At 43.4% G+C, this 13980-nt stretch overlaps 1 pseudogene; it reads left to right on the top strand.

Annotated features, from left to right (window-relative positions):
* LOC101561391 overlaps window positions 1–13608 on the top strand; it is a 111389-nt pseudogene extending 97781 nt beyond the window's left edge.
* The last annotated feature ends 372 nt before the right edge of the window (window positions 13609–13980 follow it).

Here is a 13980-nt window from a genome sequence, read left to right on the forward strand (position 1 = left end):
AGGAATTCATATCTTTCCTGCTGAATTTTAGTCTTACTTTGGTCTCTTTTCTATTCCGATATTCTTCCTTTTTATAGTGGGAAAGTTGACTTTGTGCCGCTATGAACCTTGCATTTATGTGACTTCTTTCTACATTCTTATAGAGACTCACAACTAAGTGTGCCTTGAGTGGCAGAAGAGACTTGAACTTTTAAAAGATGCTGGAATTATTGAGACTTTGTGGGAGGAATTATTGCATTCCTGGTTGTATCCAGGATAGCTGTATTACATGAGGTCAAATTATGAACTACTCCTTTTGTTTGTAGATGAAGAATGGTTTAAGGAGATGTGTGGGCAGGCAGCTGAAGGGGATAGAATTTTAGGGTAGAGTGTTGACTTGATTGGCTTTGAAAACTACACTGCAGCTTGATGGCGCTCCCTTCAGGTGTGTCTAGAGGGGTATGTGAGGCATGAGCCTGGGTCTGGGCCTGGATCTGTGCCTGGTCTCCTCCTCTGCTCAGCCACATGAGCTGACCATGGACTGTAATGGTGACCAGGTTAAACTTCTTACCTAAGCTGTGCGTGATGGGTATTATACCTCAGTGATGGGAAAACTGACTAATACAATTGGCTTCCCCACACAAAAGAATTTTAACTGACCCAGAATCCAATCCATTCGAGTCACCTAGAGGTATAATTTGAAGCTTGCTCATCCTTCAGGGGTCATGTCTAAGTTCTTTTAGGAAAGCTGCATACATGACTTCTCTCTCTTAAATGCTGAGAGAAAACAAGCATGACCAGGTGAGGACTGTGCTCTCAGTGCGTGAGAAAAAAATAGAATTGTTTTTTTGTTATGTCATCAGCCTTCTCTGCAGAATGCTGTAAGAAACAGCCCCATAACAATAACGTGTTTACTGTAAGAGTATTGTTGAGGCTGCAGCTCACCATTTCCCGTAACACCTTCTTTACAGGAATCCAAGATGGAAATTCTTTTCATGTTTTATAATTACATTTTCCCTGAGCACCTTGATTTTTGTTTTCTTCTAGGCTCTCTAACTTGTAGGAGTAACTATGTTGACAGCTACAAAATTTGACTTGGTGGGCTAACAAGTATCAAAACATAGAAAATATGATAGCAAACTCACCTTCTTGCTCATTCCACTTTTCTTCCCTTGTTGCATCTCTTTTCTTACCCCACTGATTTTACCCACTGAATCAACCAGAACCCTTAATTGAAAATTATGAAACTCTCCTTAATCAGAAAAAAAAGAAACATATTATATCTACTGAAAAAATGCAGTTGTACTAGCTGCAACCGGGACTGGCTCTGGGGATCCTTCCTAGTGCTCACAGCCACACCCATTCATTCCCTTTCCTCTGCAGCCCGTTTTTTCTGGGTTGACCCCATTCTCAGGTCGCTGCCTACCCAGCTGCAGAACCGGCCACACACACATGCATGTGTCACCCTGCAGACAGGCCAGTGGAAGAGAAGCTTTTCTTTTCCTGTCATGTCAACCAGGTACACAAATTGAATTCCTGTGGGTAACTCGGTCAAGCTCTGAGAGCAGCCAGATGAAACCTGCCACTTTGCTAGCTATGGCTCCCAGCTTCTCCCAGACTCACCATGAATTGGTTTCAGTTCCTTCTGTGTTTCTGCTAGAGGAAATGGGAAAAAGCAGAGATGACACAGCCAAGACCCAAGCAAACTCTATCCACTTATGTACATTTTTACTTTTTAGACTGAATGATGTATACTTTTGTAAGCTCTCTCCTAACCTTTTAAGAACAAAGTGGGTCATTAACAAATACATGAGAAAACAAATGGTAATTTGTCATCTGCATAGTGAGCAAGAAATCAGAACAAGGGGAGTTATGTATATGGTTCAAATATTTTATGGCTCCTGGCTCTAAGAATGAAATTACCTGACTATACAGCTAGGTAAAGACAGGTCACATCTGTGGGGCTGCTCTGGAAACATATTTCATGAGGGTGTTTTCTGCCCTTCTTTGTTGTGGTAAAACCATTCACTTGGCTCAGTTTGAGACTTGCCAGTGGAGTGAGGATTCCCAGGCCTCCTGCTGTAGGTCCAGAGATTGTTCATTGTTTACCTTCATTGGACCCCTGCTTTGTCAATCATGGGCTGACTTCACAATGTAACTGAGAGTTTGGGATGGCCTAGGGAAGGGTGTTGAACCCACTAAACATTTAGGATAGAGGATAAATATTTTTTTTCACAGAATGTTGTGTGCTGGGCTGGCGGTCATAGTGGACAGGTATCATCCCCTCCCTCCGTTGTTGTCTGTGAAGGAGCAGCATCTGTGGCACGACATGGCTCTCAGTCTAAGGCAGAGAATGGTGGAAATGACTAAAGCAATAGCTCGGAGCGTGTGTTGCATTCCTGGTGTACAGGAAAAGGTAGCTCAAGCAGTGTCTCCTGAAATCCTAGATAAAGCAGCATCAACATCCAAATTCAACAGTCTCCTGCTGTTTTCCAGTTTCTTTGGGGACCAACAGTTTTTTGGACTCTTTGGGAAGGATTTTTGCTTGCATTAACAGAGGCATTGTAGGTCATTATTATGGGAATGACTGAATCTTCAGGCTTACCATTCCCTGAAATCGGGGACAGTAGGTATCTATTTTGGCATCTTAGTTGACACCAAGCTTCATGGTAATGTAGACCATGAAGGGGCCAGGCACCCCTCATAATGACTTCACAAGAGGGGCCAATGTTCTGTTCCCGTTACACTGGGGTAGGTGTTATCAGCAGAAAGCAATCATCTTACTGGCAGAAGTACGTGATGGTAGAATTTGGATTATCAAGGAGGAAGCTAATAACACTGTGATGAAGGCTCTGAGCCTTCCCCAGCTCCACCCCTCCCTGGGTCATGGCTGCTTTCCTCATCCATGGTGGCAGAGCTCATGTATCCTCTATCCCTGCTTCCACCTTCCACTGTAGAATAGCAGAAAAACCTGCACAGAGAAGCAAAAGATGGCACTGAGGAGAAGTTACAGCAGAGGCTCTGGGCACCTGCAGGACTGAGGATGCAATGCTTTCTGTGTGGAAAGGGCCACTGGGCGAGCTACTCTCATCTCTTCTCTGCTTCCCTCCTCTTGCTCTACTCAGAATCTTTGAGTCAGTTAATGGAACATTTTAGGAAAGAACTGAGTAACTTCTTGAAGTCTGGTATAGATTTGTTTTAAGAAAGACAGACATGCAATGAGCATCAGCAACTTCGCTCTGGGTCTCTGTGGACCACCAGAAAGCCAATCCTGAAACTGCCTACCCTGAAAATTGCTCTGCTCCTAAAGATTCCAATTTCCTACACAGTTGCCTAGGGCCACAGGTTATGGGAGAGGAAAGAAAAGACTTGCCAAGTAAGCCAGCAGCTTGATTACCTGTCTGGGGCCCACACTGAATTGAACCTGCTACAAGAAAAAGTTTATTCCTTAATTAGCCTCTTTTCCACTCCTGACAGTAAGAAGACTCAATATCTCACCCAGAATGAATTGTCAACAATTATTATCATTAATATTGCTTGCCTATTAGAGACCGCTGCAGTACTTTAATCTCCTGCCAGGAGTTACAGCACATAGGGGAAGAAAGAGCAAGACACAAACTAGGGGTGCAGCAGGGGTCTGAGATGACTGATTGTCTGCAGGAAGCAAAAGGGCACAAGGTACCCAGAACTTTGGAATTTAGTCATTGGGGAAAATTGTGAGGGGATTTTGGCTGGATGCAGTAGACAAGTGGAGCAGCAGGCAGGACTTGTAATGGGGGGGGGCACAGTATTTTTGTGGAAGGGAAAGGAACAGCCAGATTTAGGTGACAGTGAATGAGTAGCCTGCTTTGTAGCCAGTTCTCAGAAGGAACTTCCTCCGGAGTCACAATGCCTCAGGAGATGTCATCTGCCATCTGAACCCCAGGGTATCACAGCTCACCTGTCTGAGCTCAGCCGTGGACACCCACGACCAACAGTGCTAGTCCATCATCTGCCACCTGCTCTCAGCCGGGCTCACTCCTTAAGCTGAAAGCCAATTTAGGGAAGTCACCTCCACACAGCTTGCATCGCTTGCAAGTAAGCACAGTCACACTTGGGTTTGGGAGAGGGTGAGGTAGGGCTCCTCCACATTTGCCGAAGTCAGGAAAGTGGTATTTGCCAAGTGCATCTCCCAACCCCTGCCCCCAGCCTACCACAGTGGTCACTGTGCTAGAAAATGTGGAACAAAGAAGTATGGGTGAGAAATAATGCTTTTAGAGGGAGAGTTGAGTAATGTAGGAAAACTGACAAGTCACAAAAAGAGGACGCTAACAATTCAAGTCATTGAAAAAGCTAAGAAGGTTGAGTATGCATGCAGGAGTACACTGTGACTAAGTGGAGAGCTAGAGTCCTGTCCCCTTTCCACCAGCAAAGCCTCTGGGATCAAAGCAGCAGGGAGTAGATTCTATACCTTTCAGTGCATGGCTACAGGAAAGATTTTCAGAGATATTCATGCCAATGACTGCACTAGCATCTGGGCTTCTTGTCATTGGTTCAAATTATTGTGAGGTCTCAAAATGTTTAAAACAAAAATAAAAGTGGAGGATCTTGAGTGATAGGCAATGGTCCCCTTTTTCTTGGTGGAGGCTAAATCTTTCTCAAAGCTCAGTGTGATTAGTGGGCTCTGATACTGTCTTTCCCTATAGTTGGCCTTTTGGGACGCGCTTGACTCACCAGGTTGCACCTCTACAGAAGTGTGATCAGCCGGAACATGGGAGTCTTGGAGTGTTCTTTCAGTCTCCCAGGGAATGGACAGTGCTAAAACACTCTCTTCCTTATTATTTAATGCTTCCTTTTTTTTTTCTTTTTTCTCTTTCTGTTGATCAAAAGGCACCTAGAATTGAAGCTTCTTAAGTATCTATAGCACTCAACTCCGTTAGAACCAGAACCACAAGCAGTTAAAACTCAAGACCAAGTTAACAGAACAAAGCCTCCCTGGGCTATCTGTACTTTGTAGCAGGATTATCATCACTTTGTCCAAGTGGCCCACATCCCTTCACCATTAGAGAAACAGAGATGCAGAGTGAAGCAGACATAGCAGATCGTGTGCCGGAGTAGCTGGCGTGAGGAACTGTGATGATCTCTGGCAGGTCAGCCCCAAGTGCCAGCACCAGTGGGGCCACTACCAGCCGACACTTAGGTTCTGGGGACCCCTGAAAACCCACATTTAGTCCTAAGATAATTTAATGGCCCAGGGCAAGACACCTTTTCTCTGTCTCCATTTGTCAACAGAGTCTTTTATTTCATTTCGTGAATTTTATTTTACATCTTTACTAGCTTTTCTAGTTTTATCAGTATAAGTATAATAATATAATATATAATAATATTAAGTATAATACTTAACTATTTGAGGTACTCCACTTTGGTTTTATTTAATCAGAGCAGAATACATTTGACTTAATCCACAGTGAAATATAATAGTAAGCCAACAATTAAATTGTGAATGTTTGAGGGGACAGGAAAGATTACTTTGGGTTATAAAGCTGAATTGTCTTTCTAGTCTCAAGTTGTGAAGGGGATTTCCAGATAGATAAAAAAAAATACTTGTTTCTTTTATTTATGAAAGAACAGCACATTCCATAATCTTAACTCTTAAAAGTCTCAGAACTTGGAAAATCATGCAGAAGAATTCAGCTCTCCCTTTGAAGACCTGAAAACTGAGTCTCACAAAGGTTGAGGTCTATTAGGCTATTTGGCCTGGGAAAGCTTATTTTAAGCCAGGATCTCCACTTCCGGCCTCAGTATCACTGGGAAGCTGACATTGTCTAATCTCTTCATCGGTAGGAATTTGTCTAATTGCTTTGGGCAGAAACCTCTTCTTTTTTTGCAGATCTTTAGGGCCAAATAGAAGTCTCTTCATTGCCAATAACTCATTTATTATGAAATAGGCTATTGTAAAGTATTGATTCAGGTGTTTCTTGCTCCTGACTTTGCTTTATAATGTGGATATAGCACACTATTAAGATAGTCATAAGTTCTGTAAGTGACTGAAACACAAAGAAATCACCCTTCTGTGTATAGGAGCCGCTCTCAGCTCCACGCCTGCCACACTGACTTTCCCCAGGGAGGAGAAAGAAAACTAGAATCTGCTGGGAGGTCACTGTACTCCTCTGGCTTTCATGTTTATAATGAAATATATAAGGCTGGGTACTTCTATAAGATAAAGAGGTTTGAGTCACAGTTTGTAGGTTCAAGGGCATAATGCTGGGACTGGACTAGCACTAGTGAGGCCCTCATGCCAGATGGTAGGTAGCGCAATATGGGAGCATGCACAATAGGGAGACATCACAGGTCAGGAGAGGGAGCCAGAGTGAAAGAAGGAGGCAGACTCCTTTACTTTATAACAACCTGGTTGGGAAAACTTAACCAAGAGCCCCATGAGAATTACCATAGTCCCTTCTCAGGGCACTGGGACTGATGACCTCCAACCAGATCCCAGATCTTATAGGTTCCACCATCTCCAAACATCCCCAGTGACAAAGCATTCAATGTGCAGACTCTTACAGGGCAAACAGTATGAACTGTAGACGTTGACTTTGGCGAAGTCCTTCAGTTTTAGAGAAGTTACTGTCTCTCTCAAGGAGAAGACAACCAACTAATCCCTCTCCAGAGCCATAGAAGTAAGGCACCGAAGACCCACCCTATAAACTGAAGTAGCAGCCTGCCTTGTCCATCTCTATTTGAATGTCTGCTCATCCTATTGACTTGTTGGCCCACCCAATATACCCGCGTCCTCAGTGGAAATTGGAGGCAGGGTAGAGAGACAGAAGGAAAAAGAGCATCACCTCATTTTACTGAAGACGCAGAAGATCAGTTCCTCTTGCGTCATTCTTCAGATAGATGTGATTAGACAGGCGAAGACTTGTGAGTGCCAAGAAGGCCACAGAAGGCACTTGCCTCAGACAAATGGGGTTTGCCACCTCCAGCTGGTGGAGGAGATGAATTTTTTTTTTTAAACTTGTGGGAGTTGCCTGGACTACTGAGACTTCTTGTGCCTGGCACTTGTTGAGTGCATTTCCAAGGAGCATGGATTTAGAAGACTTTGCTAGAACACCACATTCAGAGAGGTGGTCCTGTGAAGCCTTCTGTCTCTGTGCTCCACATCCCAGTGTCAGAGAAATGACTGCAGGGAAGTTAAAGGCAGACTCTGGTGCTACGACTGGTTTTCTGCTCCATTCCTCATAGCCAGAGCCCTCACAGCAGACCTTGCTGGATGACAGGATTGGGGGAAAGAGTCAGAACTGAGCATGGTATGATGTTTTAAAATAAATAGGTTAAATTTTAAGACTTTGATGATGCCATTTCAGTAACTGAAAGTGATGGCAAGGTGTAGAACCAAACTCTGAGCTTCTCACTTGCCAAGAATGGAGGAATATTGATGAATTCTACCATTTACTGAGCGCTCTTCCTGGCTGTTGGATATGCTGAGTATCTCATGTGTTGCTGCAGTTAAAATAGATTGTGAAAGGCCAGCCAGATAGCTCAGCAGACTAAAGCACCTGCTTAGGCAGGTACAGTGACCAAGATTTGATCCCCCATGTGCTGTGCCAGCCCCACCCCTGGGGCATGCTGAGACAGTGATTGAGACTGGGCGTGGTGGTGCGTGTCTGTAATCCCAGGACTTGGGAGGCTGAATGCAGGGGGACCACTACAAGCCCAATCTATGCAGTGAGACCCTGTACTAAATACATATAAAAAATAAAAAAATAAAGTGGATTGTGAATAGGTGAAAAAGAGAGAGGAAAAAAACCTAGGATCTAAGGGGCTGGGGAGATGGCTCAGTGGAATAAGTGCTTCCCTGGCAAGTGAGAGGGTCTGAGTTCAATCCCTGCTTCTGCAAAAAAAACCGAGGATCTAATCCATCATATTATGTGCCTGATTTTTATTTATTAAAAAAAAACTCTGAGAAGCAGGTAGATTGATGGGATTGAAGGTGGGCTTTCTATTAGTAAACATGCTTGCATCCTCTGGGGTCCCTAACAAGGGCCTTGAACTTCTGCGTAAGGTATTTGTACAAAGCAAAGTTTTCACAGGTCTGAGAAGCTCATTGCTTGCTCTGCAATCAATTTTCTGTGCCTGGGATCATATTCTGGAAAACAGTGTACTAACAATCTATATACTCATATTTCAGGATATGTTTATAAATAAGGCTTTCTAGGTTCTCAATCTAAGTTTGCTGGCAGCCAAGCCACATTTTCCTCAGTGGCAGAAAACAGAATTGGTGTCCTTGTCTCCTCAATTACTGTCCCTTTCCAGCTCTCTAATGCCCCCACATGTGTACCATCTATCTAACCCAAAGCCCCAAAGAGGCCAGTCTGTAAGTGCCTACCACACGTCTGTGAAATAAGATGGTGGCTCAAGACATAAGTTACTCCAAGGAACACTAGCTAGTAAACGGCCAGGCTAAACTGTGAATGTTAGTCTGACTCAGCCAATACTCACCCTCTCGATTTTGCAGAGAACACAGAGCTTTTCCCCTCCTTCTTTGGTAGGAGGCTGAGTCAGGATGGGGTGATGCACTGGAGAATATTACACCATAGGGACATGGTAACTGCACCCCCCAGTCCTGGGAGCCCTCTAGCTGCTACCAAGGTAGATCTTCAGAAAGTCACCCTCCAACACCAAGTGCTCAGGGGAAACGTTCTGCTTTCATCTCACCTGTGGGCCCCAGCAAAACATCCCAAACCACAGGTGCCAGAAGGCCAAACATCTTTCCTCATAACCAGCTACATAACTTTTTAGAAATGTCCCTTGTATTTCAAGCACTGTACTACTTGCTTTATATAAATATTATTTGATCTATTAAAATATTCTTAGCAATAGATATTATTGTTTGTTTTATAATTAGGGAATTTAAGGCTCAGAAGAATGATTTATCTGATACTGCAATGGTGAGGCCTTGGCTTTACTTATATGTGATGGGTGGCCTGGGTTGATTCTTCGCTCCTCTCTTTGGGGCCAGGTTATTCCACTCTGTAGCCTGACTTGGACTCCTCCACATGCTTACTGGGTCAATGGTCCATTTGTTACTCCATTTGTTAACACACTAGGTACAAGTAGATTAGACTCGCTGCTCTTACAGTGTTCTTATTTCTCTCACTTTACCATGAAGATACACTTGGGCTGGAACAGAGACACATGGAGAACAGCCAACCTGCCCAGCCATTCATAGACGAGGTCAGCGAGCTATCTCACCAACCTGTGGCCCACCAACTGCTGACCACAGCTACGTGAGTAAGCACACTCAGGGATCCCAACTCAACTTAGCAAATCCCTCCGAATTAAAATAGCTCCAAGAAAGGAAGGAAGAAGGTTTAAGGTAGGAAGGTTTGGTTTAATCACACAGCAGTAGCTCATGTGCTACACCCAAACCTGTAAACCTGAGTTTTTCTCACCTCACTATATTGAACACAGCCCTAAATTCAGGGAGTGTCACTGCTGAGGGACTTCTTTGCCAGGTAAGAGGCTGAACTAGACGACTGACCAACCACCTGCAGCACTGGGTTCTGTGATTCCCAGTGCAACAAATAAAATCAGTTTTCCTCTATCATTTCTTTCCTTTTTCTGGAGTACCAATGACCTAAATCACTTTATGGCTAGCCAGGGGACTGGGATCCTGAGGTACATTTCCTAGTCAGGTCAATGCTTGATGTTTTCTAGCCCCCTGGAGATTGAGTTTCTTCATCTGAGAAGTGAAGTTCTTCTACTAGACCCTGCTATTAATTGTTTTCTTTAACCAATAGAAAGAATATAAAATAATTTGCTTTGATTTTATTTCTTAAAATTTAATTTAATTTAATTTTGAGAGAGGGTGTTCCTATGTCATTTTGGCAGGCCTTGATCTCACTGTATAGCCCAGGCTGGTCTTGATCTCATGGTGGTCCTCATGACTCAGCTTCCTGAGTGCTGGGCTTAAAGGTATGCACCTCCATGTTCAGCAGCGTGCTTTTATTTGGTCTACAGAGAGGCACACTTCTACTCATCCAGGATTAGTACCAGGAATCTCTCCCGTTCTCTGTTCCAATACAGCTGAATGGACTGGATCACCTACACATTCCACACAGCAGTACCAAGGTCCTCTACTAATTGAACATAAACTAGAAAGTTTGGACTTTGTAATGAAGTTACATGCATGCCAAAAGTGGGGAGAAGAACACCTATCAAAAGTCAGATAGTCAGGGGCTGGGGAGATAGCTCAGTAGAATAAGCACTTCCCTGGCAAGCACAAGGGCCTGAGTTCAATCCCTGGTTCTACCAAAAACAAACAAACAAACAAACAAACAAAAACAAAAACAAAAAAAGAGTCAGCTATTTAGTCAGGCATGACGGCACTTACCTGGCATCCCAGCACTATTGGAGGCTGAAGCAGGAGGATGATGAGTTCAAACCAAGCCTAAGCTATCTAATGAGACCCTATTTCAAGAAAAGAAAAAAAAAAAAAAAAGCCTGGGATTTTTAACTCAGTGCAAAGAACCCGGGTTTAATCTTAAGTACGCAAAGTAATAATACTTAATAATAATGATTGTGATAATAATTCAGATATTCCCCACAGCAGTCAAGTTTATGCGTCTAACAGCACAAATAATGCTGGGACATTATACCTAAAATAAAGAACAAATCATCCTTTGAGGTTACAAAGAACACTTTGTATACCACTAAGAACAAGCATTGTTATGGTTTGGGTCTAGACGTGCCCCAAACCCTCACGCACTTTAAAAAAAAAAATACAAAATAGTAATAATAAAATAATAGAAATGATATAAAATTTCACTAAACAAAATAATATGAATTTGACAGTAATTTTTGTATTGCATAGTGCTATCTTTAACTTAGTTGTTTAGATTACCAGATATATGCACGCAAAGTTAGGGGTGGGGGGAAAGTTGTAAGAGATTACAAAAAGGAAAAAAGGAAAAAAAGGAGAAAGAAAAAATTAAGTATTAACTATTCCTTTCCATAGACCAGCAGAGATCCACAGTACAAGTATCCAAGCCATCCTGAATCCAGACATAGATAGCTCTTTCCCCTGCCCTCCCTCTCCTGTCCTTCTCTTCATTTTAGTAATTTCTTCCTTTTGAACAGACTCATTCTCTTTTCACAGTATCTATTGTACCCTTCAGATTTTATTTATGCTAGAGAGACAATACGATGGGTACACATGTGGGTCTGATTTATTTCACTTAAGAGCATGGTCTCCATTTGTATCCATTTACTGATAAAAGCCTCAAATTTATCTTTTTTTAGTATTTTTTTAAGGGAAGGGTTTACAGGGTGTTCAGGGTTTTACTACTAAATCAGACACATAGTGATCCTCCTGTTTACAACCTCCCAAGAGCTGGGATTACAGTGCACCACCAGGCTTAGTCTAAATTTATCTGTTTTATAGCTGAATAATGCTCCATTGTGTAAAAGTACTGCATCTTCTTTATCTATTCCTCAGTTGATGGGTACTTGGGGTGTCTCCTACACTTAGCTAAGACAAATTGTGCTGCTATAAATGTGGGGTCATGCACATTTTGATGGGGCTGTTTTGGAGGCAGCTGAATCTAGAGTTTGTGATCAGTCATGGTTCACTGATATGATTAAGGGTCCTAGGATTAAGAGTCCTAGGAATAAGGGTGAGTGATTGCTGGCTCAGTCCACTGATTGGATTGGCACCACCCTAATCCCATCAGTCTGGGTAAAATAAAAGGGACAGAAAGAAGCTTGTCTCTCCTTGTTTGAGTTTGCTGTCTTCTGTGCCATTAACTATTTTTCCTGTGGGACGCCCCTTTGCCATGCCACTTGACTTGTATCCAGCCAGTTATGGACTGAAACCTCTACAAATTGTGAGCTAAATAAATCTTTCTTCCCTTCACTTTGAGCATTGATTATTTTTATCTTAGCAATGAGAAAAGTAACTAAGACAGACAGACACAAAATGGGCTTCTTTGCATTCTGGAGCCAGCAGACAACATACTGGGAACTACTTCTCCAACATGATTACTGAGTGGCTCAGGAGGCTGCCAGACTTGAGTAGAACCAAAGCAAGAAAGTCTGCAGTGGATCTAGGCAGTAATCCAATGGAAAGTGGTCTTCCCTTCATATGATACAACTTGTCAGACTCAGTATTGCTAGAGAGAGCTATAGTAGATATCAGGGCTGTGTAAGTTATCAAAGCCCAAAAGAAGAGTTGAAATAGACTTAAATGTCCTGGAGCAAGACCATGTCATCTACAATAGAGAACTGACTATTGTTTGCAGAGCAGCATTTGGTGTAGTGTTGAGCCCTCACATAAATTAAGCTGCTGAGCATGTGACAAAAGTACAGCCTTCACCAAGAAATCAAATACTAACAAGAGCTGTGGAAGCTGTGGGAGGAGAGGAACCTTCTAGGCTGTTGGTGGGAATGTAAACTAGTATAAGGACTATGGAAATCCGTATGGAGATTCTACAAAAAAATAAAAATAAAACTACAAATTCCATTTGACCTAACTATTTCCCTTCCAGGTATCTTTCCAAAAAGAGTTAAAGACAGCACATTTCAGAGATCCATGAACACCTATGATCACGGTGGAACAATTAATTCATAATAATTAAACCTTGGAAATAGCCCACGTGTCTACCAACAGATGAACAGACAAAGAAAAATGTAGTGTTCACACACAGTGGAGTACTACTCTTCCATAGAGAAAGGTAAGCTTGAGTCATTCCTGAGGAAAACGGATGCACCTTGAGAGCATAATGGTAAATAAAATAAATCAGACACGCAAGCTTAGGTATCCCATGCTTTCTCTTATATGCGAAACCCAGAATAAAAATAAAGAGCAAAATAAAAGATAGAAAATAGGAAGTAGGGGGAGGTGCGCAGCGGAGAGACAGTGGTACGGATTTCTAAGAAGAGGAAGTTCGTCGCTGCCGGCATCTTCAAAGCTGAACTGAGTGAGGTCCTCACCAGGGAGCTGCCTGAAGAGGGCTGCTCTGGGGCTGAAGTCCGAGTTACACCCACCAGAACAGAAATCATCATTTTAGCCACCGGGACACAGAATGTTCTTGGTGAGAAGGGCCTGAGGTTCTGAGAGTTGACTGCTGTCCTTCAGGAGAGGTCTGGCTTCCCTGAGGGCAGTGTAGAGCTTTATGCTGAGAAGGTGGCAACGAGAGGTCTCCATGCTGTTGCCCAGGCGGAATCTCTGCGTTATGAACTCCTAGGAGGGCTCACTGTGCAGAGGGCCTGCTAGGTGTGCTGCGGCTCATCGTGGAGAGTGGAGGTGAGGGCTGAGAGGGCCTGGCGTCTGGGAAACTCTGCAGACAGAAGGCTAAGTCCATGAAGTTTATGAATGGCCTGGTGATCCACAGTGGGGACCCTGTCAGCTGCTGTGTTGGTGGTGCTGTGCGCCACGTGCTGCTCAGACAACGTGTGCTGGGTATCAAAGTAAAGATCACTCTGCCCTGGGATGAAAGTGGGAAGACTGGCCCCAAGAAGCCTCCGCCTGACCACGTGAGCATTGTGGAACCCAAAGGTGAGATCCTGCCCCCCACCAATCCCATCTCAGAGCAGAAGCCTGGGACACCAGAGCCGCCAGCCAGGCCCCAGCTGGTCCCCACTGTATAACAGTGCGTTCCTGGCAGCAGTAGCTGAAAATGGAGGCTGCTGTGTGGAGACATTTAATAAACCGTGCACAAAGACCGAAAGAAAAAAGAAAAGAAAAGAAGAAGTAGAGTACCTGGGGAGATAGCTCAGGGGCATAGTACCTGCCTGGTAAGCAAAAGGTCCTGAGTTTGATTCCTGGTACCAATTTAAAAAAAAGAAAATAGGAAGTAGAGAAAGGGGCTCAAAAGATAGAAGAGCGAGGAAGGGAAGAGATAGGGGATGAAAAACAGGAATTGGATGTATAAACATGTATCAACTTCACACAAGGAACGTAAACATTATGTACTGCAAACACATACAAAAAAGCAAAGGATCAAGAAATGAGTAGAAGAG

Source organism: Octodon degus, unplaced genomic scaffold (assembly GCF_000260255.1).
Source record: "Octodon degus isolate 3935 unplaced genomic scaffold, OctDeg1.0 scaffold00046, whole genome shotgun sequence".
In the NCBI taxonomy this organism is placed as follows: Eukaryota; Metazoa; Chordata; class Mammalia; order Rodentia; family Octodontidae; genus Octodon; species Octodon degus.